This window comes from Triturus cristatus, chromosome 3_2 (genome assembly GCF_964204655.1).
Source record: "Triturus cristatus chromosome 3_2, aTriCri1.1, whole genome shotgun sequence".
NCBI classification, from domain to species: Eukaryota; Metazoa; Chordata; class Amphibia; order Caudata; family Salamandridae; genus Triturus; species Triturus cristatus.
Genome location: NC_140584.1, coordinates 920,098,326 through 920,111,597, shown reverse-complemented (window position 1 = coordinate 920,111,597; position 13,272 = coordinate 920,098,326). Strand labels below are relative to the sequence as shown.

The 13,272-nt window shown below is 44.8% G+C and overlaps 1 protein-coding gene across 3 annotated transcripts in view; it reads right to left on the bottom strand.

Moving 5' to 3' along the window:
* Nucleotides 1–13,272, bottom strand: part of PPM1E (protein phosphatase, Mg2+/Mn2+ dependent 1E) — an 819,329-nt gene that overhangs the window by 546,897 nt on the left and 259,160 nt on the right. The gene's annotated exons all lie outside the window — the stretch shown is intronic.

Here is a 13,272-nt window from a genome sequence, read left to right as displayed (position 1 = left end):
GTAATGATCTAGTTTAGATAGTATTAGTGCTGTGACTAGTCTTTTGACCGGACTCCCAATCCGTGCCTGAGGAGAAAAATAAATGGTTTCCTGATATTAATTCCAAAGGGAAGGAACCCTCTTAAGTGCTATGAGTACCAGCAGGTTGGGCCCTACAAGAGGGATGCCAAGTGTCCCAAGCGTGCATAGCCCCCACTGGTGAGCAGCCACCGGGTTGGGTAGTGTAGCGCTTGGGCAGGGGGTTGCCCCAGATAGTATTGGGTTGTAGTGAAGAGGTTACCCTAGTGTTCCTGGGAGACAGAGAGATTATGCCAAGGTCTCACAAGTCTAGTAATACCAAGAAATACAGTTAGTGGGTCACCATCAATTGCTAGAAGGCTCTGAGAGACACTGGAGCCAGCATGACAACTGCCAGATGTCATCCACCAGGTTATTGTAGTTGACAATCATAAGAGTCACTATCCAGTGGCTCTGGTTCCCTTTGAGTGGAGGGTCTCAGGTTCCTTGAGGGTAGGCGTGAGTCCATTCATGCCTGTGGATTTCATGCTTGGCAATGACCTAAAGCACCATCTGGAAGGAAGTGAGGGCTCTATTCACACCTGGAGGTGTTAGGGTTACCTGAGTGGGTGTGACAGTCCCTTGCTGCCCAAAAGGGTAGTCAGGAGGAACTGGAGCTTGGGAAAATGACCCAGGTGCCTGCCAAAAAGAGGAAGGGCAAGGGAAACCTACTCCTAAAACTCACACGGTCCGGGAACAAGCTGAGCCTGAGGATGACACGAGGGGCCTACAGAGGTCATTACCGTCCTGGGGAACCTACCTGAACCGACCAAATGGTAAAAGGAAGTGGGGGGGAGTTCTGCAAGGCCCAGATCGAGTGCCCTGCTCTGGAGGGCCTATGATGGCAGGTCAAGGCCGAGGCAACTGGCAACACCTCTGGTGATCACATGGTCTACTGGGAGAGTGATCGCCTGTATAGCAAACCTAAGATTCCTGAGCCTGGTGCAGTCCCTGTATTGGTGTTCCCCTGGTGCTACAGGGCCTTCTTACTGGAGCTGGCTCATAATGTTCCTCTGGCAGGTCATCTAGGGCAGGAAAAGACCTTTGAAAAGCTTGTCACCCACTTTTATTGGCCCTGGAAGAGATCCGCCGCACAGCATCGGCTGCGCGATGCATCCTCCAAGCAGGACCTTGCAAACCTCTGCAAACAGGATTTAAGGTACTCTTGTTCAGCAGGTCTAGCTTGGTCAACCTGCAGCCAGCCCGCGTTCTTTCCCGGCTGGCAAAAACCTGTGACTTTGGCCTGTTACGGCGTGAGCAGATATCTATAGTTGGTGCTTTGAGCTTTTTGGCACTATTGTCATGAAATCTTTAAACTTGCATATCTCAGGTTCTACTGATTGGATTCTTGTTGTTTTGGTCTTGTTTTATTTAGTAAACGTTGTTCTATCTTTCTTTATTGCTGTGGGATTTTCCTAGGGTGGTGTCTTCACTTTAATACTGTTTGAAGTGCTGCATAAATACTTTACACCTTGCCTCAAGTTAAGCCTGCATGCTCTGAGCCCAGCTAACAGAGGGTTGAGCACAGGTTAAATTGCAGCTTGCATGAGTCTCACACTGCCAGTGATTGTGGTTGCCACTTGAGTAGGGGTTAACCCCCCAACCATTAACCCAATCTCTTACAGTTATCCACTCTGACAAACCATAGGGGTTAAGATTTGAACTGTGATAAGTCTTTTTAGGCCCTCTCATGACTGGGCTTCATTAAGTCTAATTTTGTATACATTTGTAATTTTACGTCTGTATACCTAAAGGTTGCCATGTGGGAGAGCTTGTACTCAATAAAGTTGGCCTTAGATGGTTATAGTGAGAAGCCAAAGATAAATACTATAGGCCTGACTGGTTCACTGGGAAAAGTTATGGCCGATGCCATAGTATGATCTGTTTCTCATGAAAAAATATGACACGGCTTATTCATTGTGAAATGTCACAGATTCATATAGTAGGCAAGGGTTTTGGTCAACATCCCCTTTGCCGTCACCATACATACACCGGGAGTAGACGATTTTCACTGTGATAATCCTTGTTCAATCTTTTTGAGTGGGCTTCATGTTGTTTTGCCAACTGTCATTTTGTGCTTATTTGTAGTTTAATTTTAGAACTGTATGCATGATTGTTGCCAGTTAAGGCATGTTTTAGTGGGTGTAGGAAATTGGGTTAGGGAGGTGAAATCCTACTCACGGCACAACCACAATTTCTGTTAGGCTAAAGTCACAAGTAAATGCCAAATTAACCTCTGCTCAACCCTCTGGATGCTTGGCACAAAACCGGTCAGGCTTAACTTAATGGCAATGTGTAAAGTATTTATGCAGTACACAAAAATAGTAATAAAGTGAAAACAAAACACAAGAAAAATCCAACACTAATTTAGAAAAATAGACATAAATGGAATACATTTTTGACACCAATAAAAATGCAATTAGTAGCATAGGAGATAAGCATTTGAAAGATTTTGTAAAAATCAAGCGTTAAGACTCAAAAAGCGCCCACCATGGTTATCTGGTCCTAGTAGACCAGGTCCAAGTCACAAGTTCTGGCCGATAGTGATAGAGCATGGGCCAGATACAAGACTGAGTTCACTCCGCTGGAAAGTATCTTGTCACCAGGGCTTCGAGTTGCAAAGTCCATGAGCTGCCCTGGTTGGCGTTGAAGAGCCGTCGACGAGGAGCTCAGATGCAAGGTCCAGCACTGAGATGAGTCGCGTAGTGGTGGAGTTGATGACTGCTGTCAAAGAGCTATGCTGTGAGATCCTGTGTCGTAGTTGAGGTAGCCATTGGGGATTGCGGAGATTTGCTCTGCAATGCATCAGTGAAGGAGATGAGATGTGTTGTGCTGGGCCAGTGTTGTCATCGGGCTGCATCTGCTTCGAAGAAGCTACCGGGGTTTATGACGACTTGTGCTGAGATGTATCGCATGGAGGACGAAATGCGTCGTGATGGCTGGAATCGATGGCTGGTGGCATTGCGATGTATGGGGATGCAGCAACAGCAGGCCCTGGGCAGCAAAGCAGTCCTTGGTCAGCAAGCAGGTCAGCAGAACACACTTCACAGCTGCGCAGTCCTTCTTTGCAGAGTCCACAGGTCCAGCAGTTATCTGAAAAGTTGGGTTTGAGGGTCCACTACTTATACCTCAAGCAATCAAGCATTTGTAGAGTGCACTAATCACCCGTGAGGGTCTCAAGGCGCTGAGGGGAGGAGGGGGTGCAGCTACTGCTCAAACAGCCAGGTCTTGAGACATCTCCTGAACGTCAGCAGGTCCTGGGTCTGTCGTAGGTGAGTGGGGAGGGTGTTCCATGTCTTGGCGGCGAGGTAGGAGAATGATCTGCCACCGGTGGTCATCCTGTGGATGCGTGGAATGTTGGTGAGGTCAGTGGAGCGAAGCTGGCGGTTCGGGTGTAGAAGGTGAGTCGTTTGTTGAGGTATACTGGTCCAGTGTTGTGGAGTGCTTTGTGAGCGTGGATGAGGAGCTTGAAGGTGATCCTCTTGTTGACTGGGAGCAAGTGCAGGTCTCTCAGGTGAGCTGTGATGTGGGTGTGGCAGGGGATGTCGAGGATGAGGCATGCGGAGGCGTTCTGTATGCGTTGTGGACTTTTCTGGAGTTTGAGCGTAATTCCTGCGTAAAGGGAGTTGCCGTAGTCCAGTCTACTGCTGACGAGGGCCTGGGTGACTGTCCTTTTGGTTCCAGTGGGGATCCATCTGTAGATCTTGTGGAGCATGCGGAGGGTGTTGAAGCAGGAGGAGGAGATGGCGTTGACTTGCTGGGTCATTGAGAGCGATGAGTCCAGGATGAACTCCAGGTTGCGTGCATGGTTGGTGGGTGTCGGTGCGGCTCCTAGTGCAGTCAGCCACCAAGAGTCGTCCCAGGCAGAAGGATGAGGACCTCTGTCTTGTCCGAGTTCAGTTTCAGGCGGCTATTCTTCATCCATCCGGCGACGGCCTTCATTCCTTCGTGGAGGTTAGTTTTGGCAGTGGTGGGGTCCCTGGTGAGGGAGAGGATCAGCTGGGTGTCGTCGGCGTAAGAGACGATGTTGAGGTTGTGTGATCGGAAGATGTTGGCGAGCGGTGCCATGAAGACGTTGAAAAGGGATGGGCTGAGTGATGAACCTTGGGGTACGCCGCAGGTGAGCTTGGTGGCTTCAGATCGGAATGGAGGGAGGCGGACCCTCTGGGTTCTGTCGGTGGTCCAGTCCAGGGCTTTGTCGCCAATCCCTGCGTCGTGGAGGCGTGTACGCAGGGTGTGGTGGCAGACGGTGTCGAAGGCAGCTGAGAGGTCCAGGAGGATGAGGGCAGCGGTTTTGCCATTATCCAGCATGGTCCTGATGTCATCGGTGGCAGGGATGAGGGCGGTTTCAGTGCTGTGGTTGCTGCGAAACCCGGATTGGTACGGGTCCAGGGTGTTGTTCTCCTCGAGGAAGTGGGTCAGTTGCTTGTTGACGATCTTCTCAATGACTTTTGTCGAGAACGGGAGCAGGGTGATGGGCTGGAAGTTCTTGAGTTCCTTTTGGTCCACCTTGGGTTTCTTGAGTAGGCCGTTGATCTCGGCGTGCTTCCAGCTTTCCGGGAAGGTGGCGGTCTCGAAGGACCTGTTGATGGTCTACTGGAGATGGTGTGCGATGATGGAGCTCGCTTTGTTGATGATGTGATGAGGGCAGGGGTCAGATTGTGAGCCGGAGTGGATGGTGTTCATGATTTTTATGGTATCGTCATCGTTGGAGTGGATCCAGGAGAGCAGGAGGTTGGTGTGGCTGAGGGGTGGTGAGTCGGTGGTGTCGGTGGCTGTCGGGAGGGTCTGGGTGTTGAAGCTGTCGTGGATGTCTGCGATCTTGCGGTGAAAGAAGGTGGCTAGGGAGTCGCATAGGTCTTGCGATGGCAGGATGTCGTTGGAGCTGGGGTTGGAGAGTTCCTTCACGATGTTGAATAGCACTTTGCTGTTGTGCGCATTGTCATCGATGCGTTCCTTGAAGGAGGTCTTTTTGGTAGCTCGAATGAGTTGGTGGTGCCCACTTTGAAGTGGGAGAAGCTTCTAATGTCCTCCGCCTACAGCAGTGTCTGGAATTTCCTTCCTCCTTGCTCTGGTCGCAGCCTGTCATCGGGCACAAAAAACTAGTGTGAAGACTTTGTGATTGTGCTGAGGCAGAGTCTTTGTGATGTGCATGTGTTGTAAGTGACAAGTGTAAGATCGGCAAAAACAGGAATATTAAGGCAAAAAGTTGGAGAAAAACCACACCAAGGATATTAGGTCCAACAGTAGGTGTGTGTTAATCATAGTAAAGGCTATAGGAATTATTTGTTTACTGGGAAATGTTATTTCAGATTTCTTACATTTTGATCTGTTTATTATACACAGTTATGACAAAGCCAGTAGGCCTGATTTACGTATTGTGAAAAGAATGTGGTAAGGCCTATAGACTTTTAAGGGTGGATCAGAATTACAACATGCTAAAGCCTGATTCCAATCATGACAGCATCCACATGGGGCACTGGATTAACCCACTTCAGCGAATGTCTCTCTTGCCCTCAGAGTGACTGCATTTGTATTACCTGTACGTATCTGCCAAAACATTAGTGCCCTTCTGTGCCAATGTCGGTGGGCTGTTCTCATTATTTTAATTTCTTATTGTATACTACAGCTCCCTAGACTGCTAATAGGTTGCTTGCTCGCTGCACATTTAATCTGCAGTGCACCACATCCCGCACATCCACTGTCTCTAGACCATTGTACCATTCCAAGATGGTCAGCATGTTGGTTCTAAACATCACGGCCATGCTGGAACTTTAATATAAATGATACACTAAATACAATACCACTGAAAGCTGAACACCCCTGCTATGTTTAATTTGATTTGCTATGATAAGCAGATGCCCGCCATGTTTAAGCAGGTTTTCTTTGTTATACTTGAAATAGGTTCTAAGCAGTCTCCAGCTATGCAAATGTTGCGCAGTAAGTGAGAAACAGTTTCTAATCTTACATCTTATAATTTATGGTATTTTAGAAGGCTCCTTTTTAAGCTGCTGTTATTAATTACTGAGACTGCATTACAACCAAAAATAATATTTCAGGACTTATGTACCCCTTCTTGATATAATTGGGAAACTCTCATAAACACCATAAAGATCTAAATATAAAATGTTCATTTTAAAGAAAAGGTCCGTCCACTGACTACTGTCTCCTTACAATATTGGCCAAAGGAGTCCAGATATGCAGTGTCCCAGCAGTAAGACTACAAAGAAAAAGACAGTAGAACATGACCTAACTGTCCAGACCTTAATGAGACCGAGTAATGTAACCAGGATGTACAAATACTTTTGATTCCCATTGTTTTTCTAAATAACAGTGGTCATTGGCCAAGTGACTAAGATTCCTTGAGGTGGAGTGATGAGACATGATATGTCTTCAATATAACATGCTTCAAGATGGTGGGCCTGGACTAGAAAACGAGTGAGCGTGATAAATTGGTTTTGCTCCACTTGGGGGCATATTTACAAGACATTTGCAACACCATAGCATCATTTTTTTTTAATGCAATGGCGGCGCAAACCACCAAATCATATTTATATGGCTTTGAATGGCCTTATAGATATGGAATAGTGCAATGCACCACAAATCCCTGATCTGTGCTAGGGAAGCTTTACATTGGAGTTGCGATAGGTGATCCCACGCAACACACATGAATTCAGACGCATTCCCAGATTTACAAAACTATGAAAACTTAGGGATGGGACAAAACGTACACCTCCTCAGGGGAGGTGCAATGAGGAGAAATAACTTTATTTCTCCTAATTATTTCCTCTTTCTATGGGTACTGCATTTTGCTGCATTTTGTAGCCCCTTCCTGCACAAAAACAATCCTGCATTCAATGCATGCACCCTCGCACCATGGTGCAAAGGTGCTTGCATTGGCACTAGCCTGCCAAAACAGCACCAGCTCAAGGGAAAAGGATAGAAATACACCATTTGCCATAGATATGGTGCATTCCTGCCCTTTCTCTTTGACGTAGGGCAACGCAGCATGGTGACTAGCTGTGCTGCCCTGTTCCAAATCCCCATAAATATGTACTTTAATACGTCCACAGAAAAACACACAATTGTTTAGGAACTAGTGTTGCATTCTTTGAGGGACGCACAACCAAATACCTTTGTGGGAATGAAGAAGCACAAGGAGCGGATCAGAATTCTGTATTTTTAACATTTCTATTCAGTCAGTTCAAGTTTAAATTAGAGAACATCTATCGAGTGAGGAGCCTGCATAAAGCATATTTTTCATGTGGTCTGATCCTCTCAGGATTACAGCTGCATTTAGCTCGCCTGCGGTGTATATCTATATATAGTCTTTTACGCACACAAAGGTTATATGAATTGATTCTGAATGAGCTGCAGATTTCTAGCAAGCATGCAGAATATGTGTGCAGGGTGCGAGACTGCACAGCTTCTGCCCAACACTTTACTGTCTGGTAATGACTGGTGTTAGGCTTGAATTCTGATTGCAGAATTAATCATTTGTAATAATGAATACTACTTAAAGGTGAATTTCTTGCTAAAAAAAGACTCAGTCCATTACCTTCCGTTCACCATTAACTTCGGCCGTCGAACGCAACTAATTTGCACATTTTTAAAGTAACAGGGATGAATAAGCTGAATACCCCATTGTGAGAAACTGAGTTGTTGGTTGACTGGGGTGTGAGCCCTGGTCAAGGAAAAGCCATAATCCCTTGCAGGGAGAACCATAACAAGTCACTAAATTAACCTGTGTCTAACCCTGAGTAGCTTGGCTCAAAAGCAATCAGGCTTCACTTAGAGGCAATGTGTAAAGTCTTTTTGCAGGATACAGACAATAAGTTGAAAACACAACAATAGAAAAATCCCAAACCAATTTAGAAAAATAAATTGAATTTTAATACATTATTTGACATCAAAACCATAAAAATTCAATCAGTAAAACCGGAGTTATGAATTTTTAAAGAGTCAACTGTAACATAGCAGCTTAGAGATAAAAACGTCAACCACAGACATCTGGTCATGCTACACCAGGGAAAAGTCAAAAGTTAAGGCTGACCAGTCAGCGGTTACCTTCAGACTGAGAACATTTTTGAAGAAAAGGTTTCTGAGAAGGTAGAAGTTTAGCGGGGCAAGGCTGCAGAAGTGTCCCGTGAGGGAGTGTCGTCATTAAATAGCTGTGGAGCGAAGCCACCATGAAGATTTTTAGCTTTCGACTTAGCCGTCAGGATGGAAGTCGAAAATCTCCAGCAGGATGAAGAAGGCGGCTGTAGCCGAAGACAGTTCTATGAGGTGGGCTACCCTTTTTGCGAAGGACTGCTGAAATTTAATATAACAGACGATGCACATCGGGCGTATAGGGGAGCAGATTGGTCCCAGTCTCTTCCTGGTTTTAAGAGTACTTTTTTGTCAAATTTTGCCTAAGTCATCAGTTTTGGAAAATGGCCACCTGGGAGAGGATGGAGACCTCTTGGGGGGGGGTGTTTAGGACTCACTCAGACTGGGTACAGGTGCAGGTTCAAGATGGTGGGAGCCTGTATTGTCTTTGTGGCTCTGAACAGGAGGCCAGCAAACTTGCCCTTGGAGTCACCTTCTGTATATCCTGGGTGCAGGTGAAAATGCAGGGCTCAACAGCAGGGGGGGCAGGCCTCTAAGGGTTCAAGGCAGGCTCCAGCCAGCAAGGCAATCCTTCCAGGTACAGCAGCAGGCTGGCAGAGTGCACAGCAGATCACAGTAGCAGGCAGCCCTCTGAGAGTCCTTCCGCAGGTCCAGGAATGAACTGAAGAGTAGGTCTAAAGTTCCTATTTTTATACCCTGGTGTCCTGCTTCTACAATGTAGGAGAAGGTTCTGGTTCTCCCCTGCCCTGGCTCCAATCTGGCTGCAGTGACAATGCAGGTTCATTAGGCCTATTGTGGGGAGATGGAACAGAGCCTATTTAGGTGCAAGTGGGGCGGTGCTCAGCTCCACCCCCACATCCTGCCAGTTGATGGTCGATTGAGGCTCAGCTAATCCCACTATTGTGTGACTTTTTGGAGGGAATTCACAAAGTCTGTCAACTAAATACAGTCATGTGACCTAAGACAGGCTGCAGGCACAAAGGGCTGAGGGTGGGAAAATCCAACATTATAAAAGTGGCATTTTCAAAGTTGTAACATATTATCTGACTTTACCATTCAAGAGGGTTTATCATTACATTTTCATAGGTGCCAAACATGATATCTCCACCTCCTGTTGTTTAGGAATTACATGTTATTAAATGTAATAAGGAGTCCCCAATGTTATCTTATGGGAGGGGTATGCCTCACAGTACTGAAAAAAGAATTTGGGAGTTTAAGTTTAAGGCTTGGCAGGGGGGTTTTAAATGCCAAGTCGACTTGGCAGTGTGACACTACATACTACATTCAGGTTACAATGACAAGCCTAGACAAGTTTAGAGTGCTACTTTGGTGAGTGGCACAATAAGGGCTACAGGCCCACGGGTAGCATTTATATTTACAGGCCCTGGGTATATGGTATACCACTCTACAAAAGTCTTAACAGTAAATTAAATATGATATTTAGGTATATGCCAATCAAACCGTGTCTAGGGGAGTGAGCACAAGCATTTTAGCACTGGTTAGCAGTGGTAAGGTGCACCTAGTCCTAAGGCCAACAGAAGCAAAAATCTATCAAAATTGGAGTCAAGCAGGCAACATTTTTAAGGAAAGACCACCCTAAGAATGACAAGTCTAACACTCATGAAATCAGGAAAATAAAGAAGATCTGCCCTATAGCTGTCGCCGTTAGGCAAGGAGCTTCCTGGCAAGTCTACTATTCTAATAGACTTCATGTCATAGGAAATGCCATAATCTAGTCGAATATTTCTTTCTGCAAGTCCCTGTAATCAATAGCTTTAGTCCAGTTGATTAGATTGATGTAAAACAGGACTCCAGCTGCCAGATAAAATTGGGTTGTTAATGGACAGTCGAGGACTGAAAGATAGTGTTCCTAGAAATATGGAGTCAACTGGTAAACGTGGTGTTGCATGTCTCACAAAACATTCTGTAAACATAATTCCCCTGTCGATCAAATTAAGTATGATTTAAATAAAGGAAACAGGTAGTAAAGCAAAGCAGTGGATCACAAAAGAATGTGCAAATCATTGCAACTCAGATTTCTGCCCATGATTTGCTCTCATTTGTCAATTTGTGGGGTTTATGATATCCCAGATAATAAACCTTGGAAATCAATGGAAGTCATAGATTTCCATGAGTACTTAGGCTCCCTAACACTTTGTCCTGTGAATTGTATGAAGGGCTTGACAATTCTCTGAATTTAGTACTACAGGAATTGCATTAGTACACTTTCCTTCTAGGTATGGAATATGTTTAGATTAAATGTGGAGAAAAGGATTCCACCCATCCACTGAAAATATATAGGGGTACTTCAGTCTCTTTCACTTTAGGGGTCACATGTACGACCATTTTTAGCTGCCACAAACAGACATTCTGGCCTTTTGCAACTCGCAAAATAAGGTTGATACATGCAACAACCCTTTTCAGCTGTCGGTAACTTGTTACTGATTCGCAAGATAGGGTTTGTGAGTCGCTAATAGTGGGGGCGTGCCGAGGGCGTCCCTTCCTAATAGCGAGTCGCAGGGAGATATAAGATTGTTCTGTGACTGGTCGCAAAACAATTGCAGTTTACCGCCTGCTTCAAGTAGGTGGTAAGCCAGTTGCAAACAGGGAGGGGTCCCCAGGGGACCCCTCATGATTGGAAGCAAACACACTTTTTAGGAGCAGGCAGTGGTCCCACCGACCACTGTCTACTGCAAAAAAATTAAACTTAAACGTTTCATTTTTGTTTTTGAAACTCATCCCATTTTCCTTTAAAGAAAATGAGCTGCATTTAAATTTTAAAAAGTTGCTTTATTTAAAAAAGCGAACAGAGGCATGGAGGTCTGCTGCCCCCAGCAGTCCACCATCCCAGTGTTATTGCCCATTCCCAATAAGTCGCAAATTGCGACTTGTCTCATGAATATTGATTTGGCAGGTCCATTGTGACCCTCATGGGAATCGCTTTAGTACATTCAATTTTGCGAGTTGCAAAAAATTGCAATTAGAGACTCGCAAAATGAAATGGTTGTGCATGTGGCCCTAAGGCTGGGGTTTACTAAGGCTTTGTATTGGCGCAAAGGGTCACAAAGTGGTGCATGCTATTTACTATCCAGCGCAACAGGTGTTTTTCATCACATGCAGCTAAACTAAAGAAACCGATTACCAATGCTTGTCACATACAAAATCAGAAATAAATACATTTGTGCAGTCTTCAAACTTTCATCAATTAATTTAAATTGCCTTATGCGAAGCTCTTTTTAAATTCTCTCAAATTCATTAGAATAGGTTTTAAGCAGTACCAAGACTTTATCTGAACCTTTGTGCATCTCAATTTTACACACCAGTTTCAGAAAGGACAGGATGAGGAAAATGCACCTTTATATTATGTGATTTATAAAGTAGAATTGACACCAGACAAGGAAAAGGTCAGACCACAAGGGTACATACAGGCTGTGTTCCTCTTGCAACGACAAACAACAAGTGATACCATTTAATATTTAATGGTGACATTTTAAACCAGCCCGCTTCCCCCGAAAGGATTCTAGAAACAATTAAAACCAGACCTTGACATCTGTTTTGCCCTTCGATTCAGCTCTTTTAAAGGAAGCATGAACATTTAGTTGAAGTGTCCTATGAAAGACGTAGAAACATTTGAATTTATAGTTCAAGGCATTAAGGGGCATATTATCAAGCCATGCGATAACATTTTCGCACTTTAGCGGCAGAAAACTGGCGCTAAAACGGCGATAATGGGCTTGATAATGTGCTCCATGGAATTCCAATTGAATCTCAGGTTAGATGTCCTACACATCTAACATGGGCTTCAATTGGAATTCCATAGAGCATATTATCAAGCCCATTATCGCCGTTTTAGCGGCGACAATTTTATCGCCTGGCTTGATAATATGCCCCATAATTCTGTAACCTAAACTAGAGTGTTTTAAATCTCCTGATTCGAAAGATCAGTTGGGGTTGATTTTAAAGCAGACTGTGGGCTTTACGTGGAATTTAGTGGACGGAATACTCCATCTCAAGCATGGCGGAAGCCTGTTTGCTGTATTACCAGGTGCAGGAATCACTGTCTGCTTTCAATCCATTAGTGGTAATAAGGCCCCCGAGACATGTATTATTCTTAAAAATATCCAGGGGAACCCAAACAGAACCCAGCGCTTTCCCAGAAGACCTATCATCCATGGATTTAATAACATCCTAGATGCCATCAGATATTCTAGCCCTCTTTTCCTCAATTATTGTCTCGTTTGAAAGTAATCTAAACTGATCTCGATAAAATGGAATGGTGGAGATGAGAGAATGAGAGAATCCAGCCTTATGGCACTAGCAGGATTAACCACTTTCCAGAAAGAATTTGATAATTAGACACACTAGCAGTGCCTAAATCATTCCTAGATTTCCCCAAATAGCTGTGATTGCTATTTTATAATACCATGTACACCATGTGATGTTCTCTGCTTTGCAAGGATTCAGTTTACAAAGCTAAGAAGAGACTCAAGATTATGGACTATGAAACCATGTGTGCATTTCCCAAGGAGTGGAGATCATTTAGAGTTGCACATATCTTAGAAACATCTTCAAAGTAATAGAATTGTTTTCCTCTAAAAGACCCTGGGGCATATCTACAAGGTGGCGATATAAAATTATCGCCGCTTTTGCGGCCGTTTTCGGCCGAAAAGCAGCGATAATTTTATCGCTATATCAGCAAGGTCACGCTATCGCGTGAAACCTTGCCTTAGCGCCTGAATTCCTAACGCCCATCTTTGCATCTCTAATGAGATGCAAAGTGGGCGTTCCTCCCCAGGATAACGGGAGAAATGTCGCTAAGCAACATTTCTCCTATTATCAAGCCTCACGCAAAGCAGCATAGCGACAAGAAAAGTAGCGATAACCTCTGTTATCGCTACTTTCCTTACGCCTGCTTTGAAACTGACTTATCCATGATATCCTATGGAAGGTGGATATCATGGCTAAGTATATGAGGCCCTATCAACAAGCTATCGCCAAACTTCGTGGGATTATCGCTGGGTTTCCAGCGATAATCTCACGTTTGGCAGTTAGCGCTAGGATTTTTATCGCTTTAGAGATAAGCGTTGCTAATAGCACGCTATC